Here is an 11331-nt window from a genome sequence, read left to right on the forward strand (position 1 = left end):
TTCCAGCCTCTGACTGAGAGGGCTGAATTGACTCCGCTATACGGGCTGCAGCTGCCAAATTCTGAATCGGGGTTCGATATACCTGAGTCGGTTGCGGAAAGAGCTGACGTCGGTTGGAGTTGGTCACTCGTTGACGCGCACGCTCGTCGAGTGCTCGCTGGAGGTTCTCCAGTCGAGTGCGTTCAGCCAAATTGGCCAAACACGCCTCTTCCAGGGCACGAGCCTCAGGAGTTTCTCCTGCAATGGGAGTATGCAGGGCATCCATGTTCCGGCGGCGAAGTTCTTCCCTCTGCTGAGAAGTGAGTGGCTCGGGCTGATATTCTTCATGGGCCTGAGCGGGGTCGCCCCCGTCGTCCATCCCGTCGTTGCGGGGGAAACTGGGAGGACTACGAGGCCTATTGACCATCAGGACCTCCGCCGCTGGATCACTGCTATCGCACTCGGATGCAGTCTCTAGGGAGCCAGTCGACAGGTCGAACAGGCCGTAGAGAGATTCGTCGGGCTCAATTGCCGCGACTTGGGTGGTGGCCGATTGGCGAGCCACTACGTGTCTCACCCACCACTGGAGCCTCGACCGACCGGAGCGCTTGCGCTGGCGGGAGACAGGGAGGGAGGACGGCACAGGAGTCGACCGGTATGGGGTCGATGGCTGCCGCAGCAGGACGCCGCGGACACATGCCCGAAAGTGCGTCGCCCCGCAGACGGGGAGCCCGTCGATGTCAAGTGGTGCCTCCTGGAGCCAAGCGCAGTCGTCGGCGATGAAAGCAAGCACACCGAGACGGATCTCGCGGCCCTCGACCAGAGCTCCGCCGGAAACCATGATGAAGGCGATCGGACAAATTGCAACTTCTCCAAAAAAGTCGCTAAGACACCGGCCCCACGGTGGGCGCCAACTTCTCCAAAAAAGTCGCTATGGAGTAGTTGTACACACGAGTGTTTAACGAGTTCAGGCCCTTCTCTGAGGAAGTAAAAGCCCTACGTCTCGGAGCCTGGAGGCGGACGACTGGTTTATGTGTATATGAGTTACAGGGGTGCGAACCCTTCTACCAGTGGAGGGGGGTGGCTTATATAGAGGACGCCAGGACCCCAGCCAACCAACGTAGCAGAGGGTTAAAGTACATTAAGGTCGGGTGTTACTGGTAACGCCCTACATAAAGTGTCATCATGACCATTAAGACTACTTAATTACAGACCGTTTGGATATAGAGTAGATCCTGAACTCCTGATGGTCGAGTGAGTCTTCATGGTCGAGTGTCTTTAGGTTCGTCGATTGTCTTCTAGCCGGTCGAGTGAAGTCCCTCTTGGTCGACTGGAAGGTAGCTCCGTGTAAGGATGTCCTTGGGTATGGTATCCTAGATAGGTCCATGACCCTACCCTAGGTACATAACATCATCAGGCCCCCATAGGGCTATGTTGCTATGCTGCTAGAAAGAAAGGAAGAGTTCGATGTCCATCAGTTCATGGTTTCGGAGATTGCTTACCGACTTTCATTCATATCTAAAAAGATCAAGGGTGTCGAAGTCTTCATTGATCCAAAGAAAGAAGCTCACACAGGCAAGACCTGGAGGATCGAGTTATCATATTTACTTGGGTTATGCCAACTTGTGTTGTGTTTCGTAATCAGAGCTACTTGTCCTTGCATTCCCCAAGAGAAGTCATCTTTGCTAGATTGTTTTTCGGTGTCTAGCCATGCGTGGGAGCGAAGATAACTCCAAACACGTTCTGGTAGATGAGGGGAGACTTGGTGTGTCCATTTCCCTCTCTGGCCAATGATTTGAGGAGCTAGCATCAGATGGTCTATCGTGGCCTTTTTATTTATAAAAACGTATAAAATGAAGCATAGATGAGACACTGTTTAGCAAGGAACTTTTGGAAGGCTTGGGCTATCCTCGTACTCTTTGGTACTGACTCATTATTATTATGCGGCAATCATATCGCTGTCTTTATCGACTCCATGCAAAACATGTTCATTGAATTTGAGAGGCCTAAAATGGCTAACATTATGACCAAAACAACTAACATGCCAAAACTGGTAATAGGCATGCGGATCTCTCTGGTTATCAATGCTATTTTATTGTGTTCTGTAGCCTCGCTAACCACAGGCGTGGATCCACAAGAACAGAAGAAGCAACAAGATCGTGCTTCCCAGCTTTAGGAGTTTCTTCCACCGGTGTGCCTATAGGGAGATAATGACTCTCCTAAAACCCTTATTTGCGGTTAATTGTTAATTGGATCTACACTTTTGTTGGATCCACATCTTTTAAAGAAGACTAGTTTGGCACGGGCGAGCTAGAAAGACTTCGAGGATAAAACCGATCATTCAACAGATAAGGTCCTTTTGGGTGACTCTGGATGGAGCAAATCTATAGCATCAACCATTCTAGCGCGTTCTAACCACTATCGCTTTCATCTTGTAAAAGTGTAATAAATGCGACTGTGAATTAGGGCCAGTAGACTAGAACTATAAATTGACCTGGCGTCAACGCGTAGCCGCTCACCATTATCGTTCTATTGGTTCTCATCGAAGTATCTAAATGGTTCTATTGGGGTTCTCTTCGAGATATCCAAATATTATTTGGAATTTACCACCCGTGTGGAGCCTTGAATGTGACTATAAATTGGATCAGTCACACCGGGCGATCACTCTCCTGGAGAGTTCTTATGGCTCTCATGTGATAACTAACTCGCCTTTCTCTGAATCTTTTGAATCGGGATCCATGGTTGCGTCTGTTGGCAGTAGCACTTCTTCATTGTATTTGTGACTTGGCTTTGTGAAAGCTCCCATTGACATTCTAACACATTGGCATTCTAATCTTTGATTATTTCTTAAGAAATTCGACCCGGAAGGCTTTTTAGTTGAACATAAGGAGTGGTGTGCGGACCCACAGGCAGTTACCAATATATCATTAGATTAGTTAATTCCCATGCGCCAAACAGGCGTCACCACACTGCCTCCCAAAGGCTTCTTTTAGGCTTCCCCGCCACATCACACTCTTGCTTGCTTTTGCTAATCCGATCCAAAAAAACGAACATTCTCCCACGTGCTTCGGGCCTTGCAATAGCAGTAGATGCTATAGCTGTGGTGTCATTATCCGCGATTCCTCGATCGATCAGAAGAAAGGGAATATAACCTGCCCCTCATTGTCCAGGTTTTCTTTAAACAACATCGGCCGAACAAGAACAAAGGTTTTCACCATCGTCTTTGCGCTTTGCTGGAACTATGTAAGGTTTACGCTCGTGACTTCACGAGATAGTGATTGTCAACATCCCACACAACTCTCACTCTCACTCTGGCAAAAGGAAATGAATGTATCTACTCCTTCAAACAACAGGAAAGCAGACATGCATCCTACCCGCAGCAATGACTCTGCCCTCTTGTATCTACATATCATGATATGGATACCCTTGGTCATTAATAAAGGGAAGATGATTTTAGCCGAGGTGATCGGACTAACACTGAGTGCATTTGTCCCGGCTAGGCTTATTACTTTCTTAGTGTTCAAAAGTGGGATAGGCGCTAGCTCTAGTAACCATTCTCCATTGATTGGAAAGGGATTAGAAAGTGAAAGTGCAACTATCCCTAGGTGGTTTTGGTAATTCATAACAACATATAGCTCATTGAGCTAATAATATTCCAAGACAAATATTTCAGGAAAGCTCAATGAATGGCATGGCATGGATGAGGAAAGTGGATCCCTCAAAATACTAAGGACAAAAGGATTGGCTCAAGCTCAAAAGCTCAAGACTCTACATTTTATATTTTAGTGATCCAAGATCACATTAAGTCTATAGGAAAAGCCAATACTATCATGAAGAGATGAGGTGTTGTTTGATGAGTTTCTTGCTTCAAGTGCTTAGTGATATGCTCCAAAAACCCTCAACTACTTTCTCATATCCACATATGACCTAAACCTAAAGTCAAACTCGGCCCCACCAATTCTTTCTATCCGGCGCCACCGAGTTCAGATGTCATAGCCACTGCCACAAACCCTAGGCAAATCGGTCTCACCGATAGGGATCTCGGTCTCACTGAGATGGGATTGTAATCTCTCTATTTCCCTTCGTAACGTTTCGGTCTAACCGAAGTGAGCGATCGGTCCCACCGAGATTGCAATGTCAACTCTCTGTTTCCTTTTTGTAACATTTCGGTCTCACCGAAATGAGCGAATCGGTCCCACCGAGTTTACCTGACCAACTCTCTGGTTAGCTAATTACCAAAATCGGTCTCACCGAGTTTGTGTAATCGGTCTCACCGAGATTACGTTATGCCCTAACCCTAACCATATCGGTCCTACCGAGTTGCATGTCGGTCCCACCGAAAACCCTAATAGTCACTAGGTTTACTGAATCGGTCTGACCGAGTTTGTTGATTTCGTCCCACCGAGATTGGTAAATTGTGTGTAATGGTTAGATTTTGTGTGGAGGCTATATATACCCCTCCACCTCCTCTTCATTTATGGAGAGAGCCATCAGAACAAACCTACACTTCCAACTTACCATTTCTGAGAGAGAACCACCTACTCATGTGTTGAGGCCAAGATATTCCATTCCTACCATATGAATCTTGATCTCTAGCCTTCCCCAAGTTGCTTTCCACTCAAATCTTCTTTCCACCAGATCCAAATCCTGTGAGAGAGAGTTGAGTGTTGGGGAGACTATCATTTGAAGCACAAGAGCAAGGAGTTCATCATCAACACACCATTTCTTACTTCTTGGAGAGTGGTGTCTCCTAGATTGGCTAGGTGTCACTTGGGAGCCTCCGACAAGATTGTGGAGTTGAACCAAGGAGTGTGTAAGGGCAAGGAGATCGCCTACTTCGTGACGATCTACCGCTAGTGAGGCAAGTCCTTCGTGGGCGACGGCCATGGTGGGATAGACAAGGTTGATTCTTCGTGGACCCTTCTTGGGTGGAGCCCTCCGTGGACTCGCGCAACCGTTACCCTTCGTGGGTTTAAGTCTCCATCAACGTGGATGTACGATAGCACCACCTATCGGAACCACGACAAAAACATCTGTGTCTCCAATTGCGTTTGAATTCTCCAAACCCTACCCTTTACATTTTTGCAAGTTGCATGCTTTAATTTCCGCTGCTCATACACTCTTTGCATGCTTGCTTGACTTGTGCTAAGATAGCTAAAATCTGTCAAAGACTAAAATTGGGAAAAGGTTAAGTTTTTAATTGGTCAAGTAGTCTAATCACCCCCCCCCCCTCTAGATATACTTCAAGGTCCTACAAGTGGTATCAGAGCTTTGGTATCGATTTGCTTTGATGTCCATAGCTTTTGGTGGTCATAGCCTTGGTTTCACAACCTAGGAGAGTATGGCGTCTAGCGAGGGAAATTATCACCGTAGAGGTCCTTACTTTGATGGCACTAATTTTGCTAGTTGGAAGCATAAGATGAAAATGCATATTCTCGGACATAACCCCGCCGTTTGGGCTATTGTGTGTATTGGCTTGTAAGGTGAATTATTTGATGGGAGTGAACCAAACCGTGAAGCTAGCGCGGATGAATTGAAGATGCTGCAATACAATGCTCAAGCTTGTGATATCCTCTTCAACGGATTGTGCCCCGAAGAATTCAACAAAATCAGCAGTCTTGAGAATGCAAAGGAAATTTGGGATACTTTGATTGATATGCACGAAGGTACCGACACCGTCAAGGAATCGAAATTGGATGTGCTCCAAAGTGAACTTGAAAAGTTCAAAATGAAGGATGGTGAAGGTGTCGCTGAAATGCACTCTAGGCTTGCTCTTATCACAAATGAGATTGCGGGCTTAGGAAGTGAAGAGATGACCGACAGATTCATTATCAAGAAGATCCTAAGAGCATTGGATATAAAATATGATACCGTGTGCACATTGATCCAAATGATGCCCAATTACAAGAATCTCAAGCCAACCGAAGTCATTCGAAGAATTGTTGCTCATGAGATGTCACTCAAGGATGAAGAGGAACTTCACAACAAGTCAAGTGGTGCTTACAAAGCCTCATGTGAAGCCCCTACATCATCAAGTGAGAAACAAACCTTCAATGAGGAATTGAGCTTAATGGTGAAGAACTTCAACAAATTATACAGGAGTAGAAGCAAAGAAAGAAGCTTCAAGTCAAGGTCTTACAATGACAAAAGATCTTCCAGTCGAGAGCGCAATTGCTACAATTGTGGGAGACCCGGACACTATTCCAATGAGTGTACGGCACCCTACAAAAGAAGAGAAGATTCTCCCAAGAGAAGAAGTAGAAGAGAAGAATCGCATCCAACAAAGAGAAGGAGTAGAGATGATCGATATGAACGAAGAACATCCCGGAGAAGCAAAGATTTGGAAAGGAAGGACAAGTCATCAAAGAGCTACACAAAACGATGACATCAAGCTCATGTTGGTGAATGGGTATCCGGTTCCGACTCTGAACATCACTCCGAGAGAAGCTATCACTCCGACTCCGAACATACTCAAGATGAAGGTGTTGCCGGTCTAGCACTTGTGTCGACCAACTCCTACGACATATTTGATTCACCAAATGAAGGAATTGGAAGATGCTTCATGGCTAAAGGCCCTAAGGTAACTCACCCCGAGTATGTTGATTTCAATAGTGATGAAGATGACTTGTTAGGTGATGATGATTTACTTATTGACAACTCTAGTGATGAATACTATGATGAAACGTCAATTAATCATGCTAAACAAGATAAAATGAATGACAATGATAAGGAGAAGATTGAGCTTCTAACTAAAGAACTAAACACTCTTAAGTTAGCTCATGAAACTATCTTAGGGGATCATCGAGAACTTTTGAGGACTCATGAGAAGTTACGCTTTGAAAAGCTCAATCTTGAGCAAGAGCATGAGTTCTTAAAGCAATCAATGATGATCTTCGCAAGAAAAGTTCTTCTTACATTGCCAAGCGTTTAATCTTATCTACTTACATGCCTCAAGTCAAGTCCACTGACAAGAACAAGAAGGATTCTTCCTCTAGTAGTAACAATAATCATGCTAAATCCAATATTGTTGCTTCTAGTAGTTCTCTTGATTCCACTAATGATTCTCTTAGCCAAGTTACACTTGAGAAAGAAAATAGCCTATTGAAGGGAATTATAGAGAAAGGTGTATACAAGAGCCTTGATGGGAGTAAGCATTTCGAGGAAATTGTACGCAAGCAAAGAAGGCACCGGAAGAATCAAGGTGTTGGTTTTGAACGAAAGTTCAATGCCAATGGAGTTGAGTGGGAAGAAGATCAATACCCCAAGACGAAGTTTGTTCCTCAACAAGAGAAGTACGATCCTACTTCCTTCAAGGGAACACAAGCTCAAGATGATCTTCCACCACAAGACCACAAGCACAAAGGCAAGCACAAGCTTCAAGAGGAGATTGATGCATTTGAAGAAGCTCCTAAGGCCTTGGTCAAGTGGGTTCCCAAGACTACGTCAAGTTCTACTTCATCAAGCACAACTACAACTCCAAGGATTCCCATCAAGATGATGTGGATCCCGAAGAAAAAGAACTAGAGAGTTCTTGAGGGTGACTCCGCCAACATTATTCACTAATATCATTATGGCAAGGACAAGTGCAATCAACTTCCACATCTTGCACTAGTTCAAGGAGTCACAAACCCTCATGTTGGTAAGGCAAGGAACAAGGTAACATAATACTCTCATGGACATCATCTTGTGTGTGCATCACGCTATGTCTATGGATATACTTGTTTGTTCCTTGTGGGACTATCCCGTGTAGGTATTGAAAGTGCAACTCACTCCAAAGGATTGCTCCAAATGATCTTCATCAACATTGAGCATCCACATCTTCAACACCTACATGAAGTCATCATTGACAAAACCCAAGGTTAGTTCATTCCTCTAAGGGGGATCTCACATCTAGGGGGAGCTTAACTCTAAGAATTGAGTCAAAGTGACTCTAATGATGTGAACATATCAATGCATTATGTAAAAGTGGTAACCCCACTTGAGCTTAAACGATGAGTATGACCTATGATCAAATGTTCTCATTTGACTCTTAAGTCAATATACTCATATATAGATGACCTAGTCATCGCCAATTGTTTGATAGATTCTAGAATCGGTTGTGCATGCTTTGCCACATATATCATTTGCCATTTTGTTGTGTGAGCATGTTGGTTCCATATTTTACTCATTCGAGGACATCCACTTGTTGCTTTGATTGATTGGCTTCTTTTTCCTTTGCCAAGTGGATGAACAAGAATGCCTAAGAACCTTCTCTACCTATCTATGCTTTTCTTGTCTCAAACTCTATTCATGCTACATCACAAAATTTGATCAAGTCAGATTCGAACCACTTTGTGTGAGGAGCACTCGGAGTCCCCGATTCGTCATAGACTTAAACTTCCAAAACCTCTTTGTGATTCTCGGTCTGACCGATTCCTCCATTTCGGTCCTACCGAGATCATTAAGTTGATCTGAGTTTTCCATCTCGGTGCAACCGATTTGAACTTTTAGGTCACACCGAGTTGCTGTAACTGAACACAGTTATGCATCTCGGTGCCACCGAGTTGTTCCACTTGGTCACACTGACAGGGTTGGGCTATATATACACACGGGCAAAAATTTGGAAAACTTCTCCAAACCCCTTCGCCCGCGCATAGCTCGCTCTGCCTCCTAGGTCTCCGGATTGTCGACTTCGTCGCCAGCCGCCTCCAGTTGCTGGTCTCCACTGCCGTCAACGGAATTCATCCCCGCCGTTGCCGCTGTAGCGAGTTCATCGCCAAACTAGGGTATGGACTCGATCACAGTGCTATCCCCATCCAATTCCTAGCACATTGTGTTCATTATGATTCTTTCCATGATTGAAACGCATCTATCCAGTCAAAACAATCCTTAGATTAGATGAGATTTGAAAATTTAGGGTTAGGTTTCCGCCGAAACCATCTCGGACCCACCGAGTTGAAAAACTCGGTTCCACCAATTTGGCTAACACTATTGCACAAGTAATTCTCGGTCTGACCGAGAATTGTGAATCAGTGTGACCGATTTTAGAACTCAGTGAAACCCTAGCAGTCTCGGTGCCACCGAGCTGTGATTTGGTCTGACCGAGATCACTAGTTTAGGTTCCAAAAGCTGCTTCAGTATCACTAGTTTGCAAATCGGTTGATCCGATATGCTTTCTATGGAAAACTAAAACTAAGTTTTTGAATCATTCTTTTGCAAAAATCTCTGCATTTTGTGATGCTCATCCATTCTATCTCAACTACATCTATTCACAGGGTCAGCAGTCAGAGCTTGCAACATGTCACACCAAAGTGACAGCCAGAACAGGGAAGAAGAGCAAATTCACATGAGTGAGCGCACTAGTCCCTCTAGTTCCTCAGATGAAGGCAGCAGAAGCACTCCTAGCAATTTGCCCAAAGCAGTCACAAGTGCCAGAAGGAAGAGAACCTCAGACTCTGAGGATGAGGACTATGTGGCAGCTGAAGATGAGGCTACTTCCAAGAAGGTAGTGCTCAAAAAGGAGTGTGGCTCAGCTAAGACGACAAAGCCTAGACTAAATAGGAAGGTCCCTGCCAAGAGGACACCTATGCTGAAGGTCAGAGGATCAACACAAGAACCTGTGAAACCTGATCCCAAAGAGCCAGCTGCAGAAGGAAAGAAGAGGAAAGAAAGGGTCAGAAAGACCATGGCCAGAGTTGTTGGACAACCTTCCATGATGGAAGAGGAGGAGGAATAAGAGGTTGATGCACCAACACCCAAGGCACAAAAGCTGATGGGTGATGCTATAAGGTCAGGGGTTGCATCAGCAAAGCCCAAAGAAGCACCCAAATCTGCCTCCAAGGCCAAGTCTGCACCTAAGAGGAATACCAGGAGCATACCAGCTGCTGAGAAGAACAAGGCCCCAGTGCCTGAAGTTGCTGCTGAGGAAAATGATGAAGGACAAGTTCTGAGGAAGCTCAAACCCAAGATTCCAGACCACAACGATGCTCATCCAGTGGCTGAGAATATGAAGCTGAGGAAGGATGCAGGGCTCGGGCAATGGAGATTGTCTGATCCCTATGCAATCAGAAGAAGAACTGTTGTAGATTACAGGTTCCACACTAAGGAACAACAGGACTTTTATGAGACTGTGTTGTTGGATAAGAAGCCCATAGTTTGTGATATAAGGTGGGTAGATTGGAAATACATGAAGGAAAATGAGGATCACTACCCAGGAGTATTTGACAGCTTTAAGGCTTGTGGAGTTGATGAGCTTGTTGGACAGAAGTTCACAAGCTGGAATGATGAGCTAGTTATGCAATTGTACTCCACAGCTCACTTTTATCCTGATGGCAGAATAGTCTGGATGTCTGAAGGTACAAGGTACCAATCAACTATTGAGGAATGGGCAAATCTTATCAATGCCCCAGAGGAGAAAGAAGATGACTTGGATGTCTACTCCAAAAAGAAGAAGGATCACAATTCAATGTCACATATGTACAAGGAGATCCCAGAGAAGGCACTTGAGACTTTCAAGTTTGGGTCTGTCCATTTTCTTCTGTCAGGGCTGCCAACGATCAACTGGATCCTTAGGCACACTCTATTGCCCAAGTCAGGTGACCACAACATGATCAGAGGGCATGCAATTAATTTGCTACACATATTTGATGTGCCACATAAATTCAAGGTCATGAGCCTCATAGTTGAGACTATCAAGAGGACAGCAGTAGACCAGAAGAAAAGTTGTGGGTATGCCCCACAAATCCAGGAGTTGATAAATTCCAAGATGGGCACAGGAAAATACCAGTTGGATAAGGAACACTTTGTTCTCAATCCAGATTTTGACGACAGTCAAGTTGTCATGAATGAGAATGAACCATCACCAGTGCAAGCTTAAGAGAAGAAGGAGAAAGCAAAGAAGGAGAAGGCTGCCAAGATGCCAACTTTAGAGGAGGCATCTGAGTACTTTTTGAAGAGCAAGCAGGACCAGCTTGGTTACTTAATAGCATCAACTCTGAGGATTGAGAAAGGGTTGGCCACCCTAACTCAAAACCAGGAGAGCCTGGAAAGAATCATGGAACAAAAATTCTATGACCTCGACGTGAAAGTAACTGAGATTCAGTCAGTTGTGGAGCAGCTACATGATGACATGCAGGAGAGGAAGGGCAGGACAACTACTGATGCATTTGCCAGAGTGCCTCAAGCTCAGAGATCAGCTGCAGAGCCTATGACAGACACCAGAGCCACTTCATCTGCACCAGCTATAGCTCCAGTGCAACCAGCTCCAGCACCAACTCCATCAGCTCCATCCACATCAACTGAAGTCTTCGTCCAAGGAACCATCTCTACACCACCAACTGAAGACCAAGCCTGAGAGACGAAATAGTACTATGC

This window comes from Triticum dicoccoides, chromosome 7B (genome assembly GCF_002162155.2).
Source record: "Triticum dicoccoides isolate Atlit2015 ecotype Zavitan chromosome 7B, WEW_v2.0, whole genome shotgun sequence".
Classification (NCBI taxonomy): Eukaryota; Viridiplantae; Streptophyta; class Magnoliopsida; order Poales; family Poaceae; genus Triticum; species Triticum dicoccoides.